General features: G+C 41.2%; 2 long non-coding RNA genes across 2 annotated transcripts; both read left to right on the top strand.

Moving 5' to 3' along the window:
* The first annotated feature begins 6,135 nt into the window (after positions 1-6,135).
* Positions 6,136-7,001, top strand: LOC130378775 (uncharacterized). Its single transcript, XR_008894915.1, has 3 exons — positions 6,136-6,422; positions 6,544-6,585; positions 6,935-7,001. It is a non-coding gene; the product is annotated as an uncharacterized LOC130378775 (long non-coding RNA).
* Positions 7,002-7,079: 78 nt separating this feature from the next.
* Positions 7,080-8,447, top strand: LOC130378774 (uncharacterized). The gene is made up of 3 exons (XR_008894914.1): positions 7,080-7,167; positions 7,607-7,766; positions 8,143-8,447. It is a non-coding gene; the product is annotated as an uncharacterized LOC130378774 (long non-coding RNA).
* The last annotated feature ends 5,706 nt before the right edge of the window (positions 8,448-14,153 follow it).

Genomic DNA, 14,153 nt, shown 5'->3' with positions numbered 1-14,153 from the left:
ATATATATTTGTATTGTTAGTTTATGCATTGTTATTTATTTTTCTTTGTTTCCATCTTTTTCTGGGTTGCAGTAACTTACAAGAGGTCCCCACTTGGACTTGGAGGATTCACTGTAAGCAATATACAAGTAATTTAATATAGCACCACCACCTCTCTCTCTAGCTAAGATGGCTTCTTATTGGGCCAAAAGACGTAGGGTCATCAGTACTGTAAGGGACATAGAGAAAGATATCCTTAAGGAATACGAGGAAACTCTGCATAATGAAAGTGCACCCTGTGTGAATAGGGAACCACCCTTCACAATCTCTCAAGTTTGCCAACTCGATACAACACTAGCTTCCCATGTACCTATGGAAAATGAGCATATAGATGGTAGTGTAGATGGCAATGATGAAGTTGAATCAGATTATGTACAAATGGAAAATGATCATACAGATGGTAGTGTAGCTGGAAGTGATGGAGATGAATCTGATTCTCACTCTGACAGTGATGAGCATCAACCTAGTCAGGATCTGCTTATAAGGAGCCTGAGATATTGGGCAACATCCTACTACATCAGTATGGTTGCTTTGTCTGCTCTGCTGTCCATCTTAAAGCTATTTCACCCCAGGCTTCCTAAAAATGGAAGAACTCTGCTTGGAACACAATCTCATGTTGCAACCACTCAAATGCAAGGTGGCGAGTACTTTCATTTTGGATTGGTGCAAGGAATACTTTCACGATTGAAATGTCTGAGTTTACCAGTGAACCTCACAACTCTTACTTTACAGTTCAACATAGATGGTCTCCCCCTCTTTAAGAGTTCAAGTCTTCAATTCTGGCCTATACATGCAATCCTGAAATGTGATTACACTAAGTCCCCATTTATTGTCGGCATATTTTGTGGTTTAAGCAAGCCAAAGTGTGTTGTTGAGTATCTGAAGCAATTTGTTAGGGACCTTAAAAATGTACTGGCTAATGGCATTATTCATAAGGGTAAGCTATTGAATGTAGAGGTTTCCTCATTTGTGTGTGATGCTCCCGCCAGAGCCTATGTTAAGAATGTTAAGTCACATAATAGGTATTCAGGATGCGACAAGTGTGATCAAGAGGGTGTGTGGAAGAACAAAATGATGTATCCTGAAACAGATGTCAGGCTGAGGACTGACTCGAGTTATTATGATATGATTGATGAGGAACATCACTTGAAACAGACACTCAGTCCTTTAACAGGGATTGTAAAGATGGTTTCTTCATTCCCAATAGATTATATGCATCTCTGTTGTCTTGGGTTGATAAGAAAACTGTTGAATATGTGGTCAAAGGGCAAGCTAGCCACTAGGCTTCCTTCACAAACTGTTAACAGTATATCAAGCAAACTGCTGGTGTTACATTCCCACACCCCTGTTGAATTCAATCGTAAGCCAAGAGGTTTGAATGAGCTTGATCGTTGGAAAGCTACTGAGCTCCGATCCTTTATGTTATACTGGGGTCCTGTAGTTCTGAAGGGTTGCCTTCCCAGTGAGTTTTATGACAATTTTATGTTATTTTCTGTGGCCATGTATTTGTATTTGTCACCGGGACTTTCTGACCAAATGGTTGAATTTGCACATAGATTGATGATTTCCTTTGTGAAACACTTTGGACAGCTGTATGGTAGGGATGAGATTGTGTTCACTGTTCATCAGCTTATACATTTAGTTGATGAATACCAGGGGTTGACACTAAGGTTTCAAAAGCACTTGCCCATCGGGCAAGTACAGGTCAGGTTCAACTTGCCCGAATGTAATGTTCACTTGCCCAAATTATAATCAGAATCGTGAACGGGCCTCTTTTTGCCAGGCACCCGACCTGGTTTTGGGGGGGCTCAGAAAAATCATCCTAGCTCAGACTGAAGCTGAATGTTAGCTTCCACACATCTTGTGTTTAAAAAATAACAAACTTCTCTTTCTTTACTTATTTATCGAGCGGTCACATCGTGCCATGAAGTGATTTCAGTCCACCGTTCCAACCTATTAAAGGTATCGCCAAGTTATATGTAGACCTGCATGATTTTATGCAAATGTACATGACTAAATGTCAGAGGTAGTAGCAAAGATATGTCTTTTTAACTTTCAAGTTTCTTGTAGCTCTAACTGAATAATCACAATTGCGTTTCTAGTAGGGTTGTCAGTCACGATACTGGATTTCTAACTTCAACACTATTCCTGGAAAAAGATCGATATTCTATACCATTTTTGATATCAGGGGAAAAGTTTTTTTCAGGAAAGAACATACCCAAAGTAAATAGATTATATCTCCACAACTGCAAGGGCGATAATGTCATCTTTGGGCCAAAAGAAAGATTGTTGTGCAAGTGAAATATTCAATGGGGATAATACTTGGTTAAAGTGAATAAAGCCATGGAACACAGCATAAGTGGAAGATAACATTTCCATCAGTTGGTCATTATCAGTTGGGAGCGCTGTCTTACTATGAGACACAAATATAGGTAGATATCTTACAATTTTGACACTTGACACCTCTATTTAAAGTTCAGGGCAATCGAATGCACCAAGCCAAACACTCGCAAATAAATATATGGCCACTAGATTGCGCTGAAGAATATGTTTTCTGATTGAAGGCAATTTACCTATTTCCTAAGAAACCTTCTCTTATTCATTGATTGAAAACACCATGTAAAGTTGCAAAATTTGGCCCAGATACTGGATAATCTGTTTATGGTGGTTTTATTCGATCAGAATCAACTTTGTGGACAAAAATCACAAAGGTAATACTTCATTTTTGGTTGTTAAAAGAAAAGGGGACGTTTCTTCTTAATTTGTTATTTGCAAGTTTTAGTCACAGAATGATATGGTTTGGACTGTTGGAATAAGTGGAGGGTCAGCTTTCATGTAATATACAGTAGTTTGTGAGGGTCCAATTTCGTGAAAAAGATCACTATTGCTGTGTGCATGTGCACAGTTATGAAACCCAAAACCGTGTTCTTGACTTTCCTTGATAATTTGCCTCAATCCAAAGTACTTCCAAACTGCACTCCTCCATCACTACTCCATTAGCTTCTACCTAAACCGTTTGCGGAGGTGCTGCACTTGAGATGCTAGCTGTGTTGGCTAACCTTTAGCGAATCAATGCCAGGGACCGCACAGCGAGTGAGTGACAGAAGGCGGGGCTATATTCGCACTGAAGCGATGCGTGACTGTTAACTCGCTTTCCGAGAGAAGAGAAGACAGCGCGCTGATCAATTGCAAATACTTCTATTTTGTGTGGTTTTGAGGAACAAAAGGTTGTTCTGCAGTTTCTAAAAACATTTGAATAAATAGCTTTTATATTAACATCCACCCAAAATCCACTTGCCCGTTCGGGCAACCAGAAAAAATCTCAACTTGCCCAAACATTTTTTTTACTTGCCCCGGGCAAGCGGGCAACCGTTAGTGTCAACCCCTGAATACAAACAATTTGGACCTTTAGATAATGTTTCGGGATTCCCTTTTGAGAATTATCTAGGCCAAATTAAGCATCTTTTACGCAAGCCACACAAACCTCTACAGCAGGTTGTCAAAAGGTTGTCAGAAATGCCACATGTTGAGCGTCCATTAGCAACAGATGAACCAGTCTTACAGAACATCCATACTGATGGACCACTTCCTCGACATTTCAATGTTGCTCTACGGTACAGAAAGGTCTCCAGTAGTCGCTTTACCTTGTCTACAAAGCAGGGGGATAATTGTATTGAGGTGGGAGATACAATTGCAGTAGTGCAGAATATAGTCCAAGAAGAAGATGAGGTCTATGTGATATACAGAAAGTTCAGACACCAAGAATCATATTACACTTATCCCTGTGAGTCCTCATGCATAGGTACATATAAGGTTAGAGAGTTGTGTGATGATATCGGCGTTGGTAAACTTGGCTGTATTAAACGTAAATGTGTTCTGTATCCAGAGTCGGAGGGAAATAGCCTCATAGCTATTCCAATAGCTCATATGCAGTAGCATAGCAAGTTTATGACTTCTTACGATTCAGTATTTTTTTTTTTAATCATTTATATTCTAATTGAATTTATTGTACACAGAATGGAAAGAGAGGTGGTGCTGTTGGGAAAAATAACCTGCTGAGTACATCACATGTACATTATAAATATAGCTAACTCCTACCCTAGCCCGATGAGCACATCACATGGACACATTACAATATAGTCAACTCTTGCTCTAACCCAACAACACAAACATGATAATATATAGTCAGGTCAAGGCCGGAGCTGAAGGCCCCATCTCCCAGGCAGGCAGATGGTGGACACTCAGACAATGCACCAGTATCATCTCCAGAACGGGAGAGCCACATTAATTTATCACACAGGAGACATTTTGAGAGCTCTTCCCCGTTAGGAGGAACCAAGAGATACCTCTGCCCACACCAGGGGCCTGAGAGCCACATTAAATTATCACACACGAGACATTTCAGGGGGGCACTCCCCGTTTTAATTTATCACACCGGAGACACGAGGAACTCTCCCCCGTTACGAAGCTCTCTCAGGGCCTGGGAGCCAAGACTACGCAAAACACACAGAACCACACACACCTCAAACGCACACACCTCATCGAGAGGAGGATACAGCATAAAAACTGTACCACACAGGGACTCTGCTCCCCTTCTTCTGAAGCAGACCTTCCACGGAGGCGAAGCTCCGGACGAACCATCAGCGCTGATTAGGGACTTAGACATATTCGATTTCTCACGCTTTATGACTCTGTATAACCGTTGCCACTTTACTTAATAAATCCAAGGTCCTCGTGCCGACAGACTTTATTACCTCTCCGTCTCATTTTATCTGGTCCAGTAGCTAGACAGACCGTTTTTCCCCACAGTGCTTTGGGCCGTTGTTCTATTTCCAAATGGCGGAACTGCAACAGTTCTTTCCAGCTGGTTCAATGCAAAGGAAGGTACATTGTCCTGGCCCCCAAAAAACATAAATTATTCAAAGGCCCTAAAAGAAAACATGATGCCCCGTAAAGGATGGACCGCGTATGAGAATGTTCGGCTCTTAAATACTTGTGGTAAGTAGTCAGTCACTACATCACTATTGTCTGATGTGAATTATTCCATATCTAAGCCTGTCAATCCCATTTGTGACAGAATGAATGGCATTACTTTTATATCGGTCACAAATGGGACTAGTCAATCAGGTTAATTGAAGTGGCCACCTTGATGTTATTTTGTTCTCCTTTCTGGTATCTAAGGAGAACCATTACTCGTGGGTGTTTGGGTATAGTATAACATATATTGGTAGTTAGTTACCTCATTTGGCAGATGGAAACTAAACAGATATGTATTTGAATTAAAATCGAATTGCCATTTGCAAAACCCTGTTTATATTACGTTGTTTATCATACTTCTTAAAAATGGCACTGTATTTTCTGCCTGTTCTTTTACAGCCTCGTTTGAAAAGGCCAAGCAACATGAAGAAAAGTATGTTACTACTGGATGTCCGACCACAGATTTGGAATCAGAGGTGGAAGCAGATGTACGTCGGAAAAGAAGAACAAGGTACAGTTGAATTCCTCAACCAAATGTGCTGGGTAAATTAGCCTACACCTAGACGCCTCTGCCTTGTGGTGAGTGTCAACCCAGAGATTATAAGGTCAGGGTTCGATCTCTGGACGAATCATAACAAAGACTTGAAACTGCTTGGCACTCAGCTTTTCTGTGTTATGTCTATGTGTACTTGTATGTCAATCCGCCTAATTTCACAGAAACGGGCGATGGGCTCCTGACCCGAGAACAGTCTTTCTCAAGGCTTGCTCATGTAATGTAATTATATTTAAAATTCTTTCAATTGCTGGGTATGTTTGATTTATATTTTTCAAGAACAAATACTGTGTATGCGGAGTCAGATGAGGAGACAGAAACCAGCAGTGTTAAGAGAAAATTTGCCAAGCCACCTGCTATTCACTTTCCAGGTACAGTGGTGACACTGTCAGTTATGATACTACAACTACTTTTGCCATGTATAATTCAACTTATTTGTTAATACAGTGCTGCCAGTATCCAACCAGTACCCCTCTCTACCAACCCCAGATGCAAGCAGTGGTATGTCATTGCTTATTACAATGGCATATGAGCTTTAATTTAGTTCCTCTGGCAATACATGCAAACATATCAGTCATGTGATATGTGTTGAAAAGTTACAGCTCTATTCCTTTCTTGTGTTCCCTTCTTTTAGCCTCTGGAGGAAACTATTCTGAGGATGTTCAGTCATTTTACCAGCCTAATAATGGTAAGTGAACCACTTCACATAACTAAAAAACTATCAGGTCGGACAGATTTTAAATGTGCTTTGTCTGAGTTATAGCAATCATAGTTTATGTTTTGTGTTCTCTCATTTTAGACTTTTGTGGAAACTTCTTGGCAGAGCTAGAGTCAACAGATCTCTGTAATGATGGTAAGTAGACAAATAGGCTCCATGGCTATGTGATGCCCTCAGCCACTCTTATTGTGTCTAGAGTCTGTTTATTCAGTGTCTCCCTATCTTGCAAGGATATAATTTGTTTGTCCTCTTTTAGACTTTCCTGGCAATCACCATCAACACCCCCAGGGCTATACAGGTGAGTTAACTAACATTTTTTTTATATATATATTTTTTAACACCAGACATGCCAACCAATGTCAAATGCTGCCATTCGATGGCCAATCAATCGGCATCCTTAGTTGCTATATGGTGCTCATTCATAACAACTTTGATAGTGCTTATTTACCTTATTTTCTTATTGCTGTCTGTATGTGAATGCAAATGTATAACTCGAGCCCCTACCACACTGTGCCATCAGAGCAAGCAAGGAATTAATGGTTACTATCAGTTAGGGGTGCAAACATCAGTGAGTTGCATTCTAAACAATTGAAAATGGTCAATCTATCCTTGAAATGTAATGTAAAACCAATTGCTTTTCTTCTAAGACATTGCTGCCAACCAAAACACCAAGATGCTAACGGAGCTACTCATGGAGGTGAAGCAAATGTCACGGGACATTCAGTTAATAAAGACTGAAATTGCCAAATCCTCCATGAGTATTCCTGGAGCGGGATCACAGAGAGAGGAGCCCTTCCCCATTGTTCTGCCACTCGCCAATGAGGAGCAGTTTGATGAGGCTGAAGCTGCACTGAAGGAGGAATTAGTCCTTCGAAATATGGTGAACCATTTTTTCATACAAGTATTTTCTTACATTTTGTCAGGAATTGTAGGTTTGGAGGCATTAAAGGGATAGTTTGGATTTTTGGACAAGAGGTCGTATTACATCCTCATCAGCGGTGTCGGGCATCAGCAGTGCCTTTTCCCCCACTGCGTCCCGTGAGCGGAGTTCTGGCCCGGTTTTTGCGCTGCAGAAAGAAGTTTTGCTTCAAAAAATAATATGCATTCAAAAGAGTAATACATTTGCATCACGAATTGTTGGCCGTGAAAAAGTCTGACCTCATCCGGCACTATTTTCCCTCCCTTCATATTACTGGGCGTACCTTTTCATCAGCTGAAGGAGGCAAAAGGAGACCGCTACGACGCTTCTCTCGCTGTCCATTTGACATGGCACATTGTACACTTTAGCAAACTAACCATTTTCTCTCTAATCTGTTAAGATTACCCGCTTGGCATTAGTCGGAGGGACCAATGCCGAAAATATGATCCGGCGAATGCTATCCGCTACCATGGCAAACCGTGTAGCATGCATCTTCAACTGGGCGGGAAAGGGACCGAAGAGGGCCTTCAAGGACACGTTAATGCAGGACTGCATGTTTGGTGAGTCTGCAAATCAAAATACTACGGATTTTGGCATTTTTGATGATGGATGTTAAATTTATTTAATATTTAATATTTATTTAATTCATAAGTATTTTAAACTTCTTCTGAAGTCAATAAGAATGGATGCATTTTCCTCACCATGGAGGGAGCCTGATAAATATGGAGGGCCAACTCTGCCATAATTAAAAATAAATAAATCACTCAATACCTAAATATACCACTTCTGTCTACTCGCTCTGCGTTTCCGGCCTACCAGTGACATAATTTCAAGCATTTCAGTGCCCTTCTCTGAGACACAGAGTAGACATAAACTGTGCCATTGTTTTACTATATGAATATTCTTTTTTTCTTTTTGTTTCAATTTGACCGCAAGTTGACAGAATTGCAGTACAGGGGTGCCCTGCAGAAGTGGCTGCGTTACGCACCGGAGAGGAGTGGCGGGGTACCAAGAAAAGGCAAAGATTAAGGACTATTAAGGACAAATGTTACTGTAATGTTCTAATTACAGGGTTAATTATAGGGTTAATGTTCATAATTCCTTAAGATGTTTGTTTATAATTGCTTTTGAATATTTATTAAATAACTTTTTGAATAATGGTCTGTTTTGTTGTTGTAGTTTTTTTGTTCATAGAGCATTCAATAAAGCAGCTGTTCTAAACCTTGGTTTCTTAAAAAGAATGGAAATAGCCAATCTAATGAGGTTTATAATGAGGCATATTGTAAACATACAAAGCAAGGTTGAAAAGTGTTGAAATGGCCCTTTAATAATAACATTGTTTCAATGTATAATGCAATGCATATATATAGTTGAATCAATGTTGTTCAATTCTACATTGTTTCAATGTTGATCATATCATAATTGAATCAAGGTTGATTCATTGTCAGAATTGATTGGAAATTCAACGTTATTTCAATGTTGATCATAGCGAGCACTTTCAATGTATATTTCAATGTCTGACATCAATATTGATCACAACCTTCAGCCTGACCATATCTCAACGTTGATTCAATCAAGTTTTGCTATCTGTGCAGGGACAGATATTTACCATAAGCATTACAATTGTACACCTACAAAGTCAACTATATTCCTGAAGACCCTCTTTTCAAACCTTCTGCTCTATTTACATTATTTCAAATTGCTCAAGCTCATGTAAGTTCGCTTTTTTCTCCACTTCATATTTTTAGACACTGCTGCTGTCACTACCATAACATGTCAACACTGTCACTTTTGTATACAAATATTAGAATATTAGATTATACCATAAATGTTTGCTTTCTAATTAGAGGTCTGAAGTAGCTAGCAACAAAGTGGAAAGAAGTTAGCTAATTTGAACAACTCATGCAGATCATGTTGGTAGTTTTTTGTCACCACCGCCAGGTTTTCTGACATACTCATAGACATACACATTTAACATATAGAAAAAGATAAAGTAGACATTAATAATAATAATATAATACACAGAAGTGATAGCAGCATATCAGTGATAGCAGCGAAGTGATAGCACTTTACCAAAGCAGCGCTTTGCAGGGTCTCCACGATGCCCAAAAGTGATTTTAATACCTCCAGAGGGTGTGTGAGGAGCCTCGGGGTAATCCGGGAAAAGGGCATCAAAATCGGACTGACCGGAGCTCTCCAGGGTGTGTGTGTGTGTGTGGCCTTTTCCTTTTTATTAACTCAGCCATTCATGACTAATTATACAAAACTTAACCACTATATTTTTCAGATGGCCGAAACAAGTGGCTACACGACGGGGGGGGGGGGGGATGTCGGAGGACTCCACCATCATCCTGTCCAGAACTGTAAGCTACACCCTATTGCCACATTTTATGTTACAAGTCTCAATGTAAACTTATTTCTAAATACATTATATACATATGTACAATACAATGCATACAATGTTTTTTTTAAAGGAGGAGGATTTATTTTCTTTATCTGGGGAGGAGGAGGCCCCTGCTCCTCAGCTGCGTCCCCAGCTGCGTCCCCAGCTGCGTCCCCAGCTGCGTGCCCAGCTGGCTCCGCAGCCTGCGTCCCCAGCTGGCTCCCCAGCTGCGTCCCCAGCTGGCTCCCCAGCTGGCTCCCCAGCTGGCTCCCCAGCTGGCTCCCCAGCTGCGTCCCCAGCTGGCTCCCCTGCTGCGTCCCCAGCTGCGTCCCCAGCTGGCTCCCCAGCTGGCTCCCCAGCTGGCTCCCCAGCTGGCTCCCCAGCTGCGTCCCCAGCTGGCTCCCCTGCTGCGTCCCCAGCTGCGTCCCCAGCTGGCTCCCCAGCTGCGTCCCCAGCTGGCTCCCCAGCTGCGTCCCCAGCTGGCTCCGCAGCTGGCTCCCCAGCTGGCTCCCCAGCTGGCTCCCCAGCTGGCTCCCCAGCTGCGTCCCCAGCTGGCTCCCCAGCTGCGTCCCCAGCTGGCTCCCCAGCTGCGTCCCCAGCTGGCTCCGCAGCCCCCTCCTCAGCCTGCTCCCCCTCAACTACCCCCGGCTGAGGAGGGGGACGAGGAGGGATATTTGGGAGATGATGAGGGGGATGATTGAATTTTTTTTTTATGTTTGTTTTTGTATATAGTTGTGTGGTTTCGTTTAAATAATAATAAAAAAATCTTTGTGGTTTCGTAGTTTCATTTTTCTCTGAATCTGTTTATCTCTGTATTTCTCTGAATTATTTTCTAACCAACCAACATCTTAATACATGACAATTACCCCTCCCCCCCAAGACTCCAGTTAAACCTAATCAAGTGTTCCCTTAAACATTTCAACCAGCATATGCTGTTGGAATTGGTCATTTTAAGAATAGCAAACACTCTGCAAAAGAAATCTTGCTTGTGCGACTTTAAAAATGTAATCTCTCTCTCTCGAATTTGAAATACAAGTAGATTAAATAATTATTTCATATATCTCTACTTAAAAAGTAGTTGCACTCAGATTTCCCTTCATGTGACGACCCAATATTGGTCAGCTGTCTCTTTGAACATGGTTTTGTCCCCAGATTACCACTCAAACACACACTTGGTGAAAATACACCATAAAATCTGCTTTTATTTGAAGAAAACACATTTATCACAATTGTACAATTTAAAACCATGTAAATCACCACAGAACCTCAATTTAAGTTACACAAGCTAGAAAAAGTTGCAAAACAGCTACACAACAAAAACAAAAATCAGCACTAAAAAACACATATGAAACATTTCACCAAAATGGGTAATTTCACGCTTTTGGAGTCCTCATCCCCATCCTTTAAAGAGCCATCAGCACAAACAAACACACAGATGAAACATTTCACCAAACAGGGACATGTCATATGTGTCTCTGAAGGCAGATGCCCTGTAAGCTTTAGGAGTCCTTCAAAGAGTTAATTTGACACTAAGAGGGAGCAACATCTCATCATCTGGAGATATAGTCCTGGTTGCAAGAAAAAGAGTCACATGCCTATTTCTCCATTCAATACCAAACTGCAATGTTTGGGCTTTACGTTTGAGTTATTTTTGGAGTACTTGATCAACTTGCCCGGCGGCTGTTTGGTGTGGCAATCACATCTGCTGTCCTCACAGTCATGTCTGCACCACGCTCGGCCTTTGAACGTGTCCTAGAATCACAATAGCTTCAAGGTAGTACAACACAAGAATTTTATCTGCAGAATACAATTAGTCAGCATCATATTCAGACAGTTTATCCATACATGCCAAGAATTGATCCTTGGCCTGGACCAGTATATATTCTAGCACTGATAATTGAAAGTTAAACTGTGTTCTCCAGTCAGAGAGGATGTGTTTTGCTGTTTGTGGAGACCAATGTATATGATCATTCACGCTAGTTTTAAACATTTCCTCAGGTATGTTAGAAAGATGTGGATACTGCTCAATCCATGAGTTAATACAAGAGAGCACTCGTTTCTTATGGCTGGGAAGATGTTTTGAGAAAGAGATCAACGGCATAACTACGACAGCCTTTGGAAATCTTTCTTGTGCAACTTTAAAAATGTTTTCCAAATCTTTCTTTACCTGCTCTAATTTGTAGCCGTCTGCATGATTAATTCCAAATGAAAGAATTACTTTCAGGCCAGTATCTGTTTTCTCTGTTTTCTTCAACATGTGCAAGGCATGGCTAAATTTGGCACCTGGATAAGAATCTATCTGTACTCTCTCATCATTACATTTGGTAGCTTTGACATATTTGAATCTCCAATGATCAATACTGGTCTCTGGATGCTTAGCTTCCAATTTCCAAATTTGTCATTGAAATGCTCATGTCTTGTAAACAAGGCTTTATCTCTATACAATTTCTCAAATTTCTCCTGAATCATCACTTTAGCTCTGTCTGCCGCATCAATGCAGTTCAACCAACTCTTGACTCACCCACTTCACTGCCATAGTCCAAGCCTCCTCCCAGTTTTTGGTATCGCCACTGAATTTGAAATCTGCCAATACAACTTCAAAATGTCTAGCAATAACTTCAATGGTATCCTCAGTCCATTCACTACATGCTGCATTGAAGAAGGGCAGGGCTGGTTTCACTCGAAGAAATTATGCAAAACTGCATTGCAGTCCTACAGTTGCTCTGTGTGTGAATGAAATGCATCCATTTATGTACAGACACAATTATTATCTTTTCCAGACCTTGGGGAATGTGTGATTGAAATGATGAATCAAAATGTGAAGTGCAAATGTTAATAAAATATCTTGAAAGTGTATCTCTGTCTTTGGAAAAAAAGGGAAAAAGTCTGCAAGTGTGTTGAAGTTTACCAAAATGAGAGAAACCTCAGCAGTCCTCTAGAATGAATAAGATTTCTAATTAATATATCTCTAAAGATAAGAAACAGGATATCACCACAGAACCTCAATTTAAGTTACACAAGCTAGAACAAGTTGCAAAACAGCTACACAACAAAAACAAAAATCAGCACTAAAAAACACATGAAACACTCTGGAGCCCTGGGAAGACTTCCAGACCGTTGGCGACCAACCGCACCACTCAGTCCGATTAGGGCACCCGTTTCGGCCTCAGACGCGACGTTGTCCCGCTGTTCTGGAGCCCTGGGGACACTTCCAGACCGTTGGCGACCAACCGCACCACTCAGTCCGTTTAGGGGACCCGTTTCGGAGTCAGACGCCACGTTGTCCCGCTGCTCTGGAGCTCCGGGAAGACTTCCAGACAGTTGGCGAAAAAAAGACTAAAAAAAACGCTCTGTTTTTGATTCATCCAGGCGCACACCGACTCGCGGCAACACTCAGTCCGACATGGCACACCGTCTCGGACTCAAACTCACAAAGTTAGCCTCCTCTGGAAGAAGTCAATCCCTGGTAGTCTAAAAAGAAAATAGAATACCAGGGATTTCGCTTTTCGAGTTTTACAGTGAGCGGCCTGCTATTTTCCTTGTTTTCGGTTATTTTTCATTGTAGTTTTTAGCCTATTCTATCTAATTTCTTCCATTTAATTCATTTTCTGATTGTTTTAGAGCTTTCCTTCATTTATTTCGTTTTCTGGTGATTGTTTTAGGCCTTTCTTTCATTAATTTCGTTTTCTGGTGATTGTTTCAGCCTTTTCTCTTTCTTTCTGTCTGTTTTACAGTGACCCTTGTGGTCCAGGGCCCAGCTCCCCCGCACAATGCTTTGGGTGACGGGAGCCGAGCCACAACAGGTCCCATGCCACCCCAGACATCAACCGGAGCCCCCCTGACGAGGTCCTGGCCCTCCCGGACCGGGGCCAGGCACACAGGCACACACACACACACACACACACACTCAATATACATCTATTCGAGAATAGGACACTGTCGTGGAAATATCAATCATAACGATAAATATACAATCACATACAAATTATATTAACCTTGTTTATATAATTATTACATTAGAAGGAACTGTATTCATTCTCCCTGTATCTTATAAACAAATCCCTCCCCTCTTAACTGAGAGAGGTTAAGTTAATTCGTATTCAAGTTCCCACTGGAGCCAGTAAATCTGGTTTTGTGACCAGGCCAATCGACTGACTTCTTTGTTGTGTAAACTATTTAGAGCCATGTCTTACAAACCTGCAGACATGTCCAATATGTTATCCACCCATTGTATTACAAATTGACGTGGCCTTAGGTCACTCACACTCCCTGTGCAGTGAAGCCCCACCTTTATTCATGAGCTGCTTTAGAAATTGTCAATGGACCATTCAAATTGCTTTCTCATCTTTGGGGAAGGGTTAGGGCTGGTTTCACTCGAAGAAATTATGCAAAAATGCATTGCAGTTCGACAGTTGCTCTCTGTGTGAATGAAATGCATCCATTTATGTAGACACAATTATTATCTTTTCCAGACCTTGGGGAATGTGTGATTGAAATGATTAATCAAAATGTGAAGTGCAAATGTTAATAAAATATCTTGAAAGTGTATCTCTGTCTTTGGAAA

The sequence above is a fragment of the Gadus chalcogrammus genome, unplaced genomic scaffold (assembly GCF_026213295.1).
Source record: "Gadus chalcogrammus isolate NIFS_2021 unplaced genomic scaffold, NIFS_Gcha_1.0 GACHA101, whole genome shotgun sequence".
NCBI classification, from domain to species: Eukaryota; Metazoa; Chordata; class Actinopteri; order Gadiformes; family Gadidae; genus Gadus; species Gadus chalcogrammus.
Note: the sequence above shows the minus strand (reverse complement) of the source record. Positions and strands in the feature narration are given on the sequence as shown.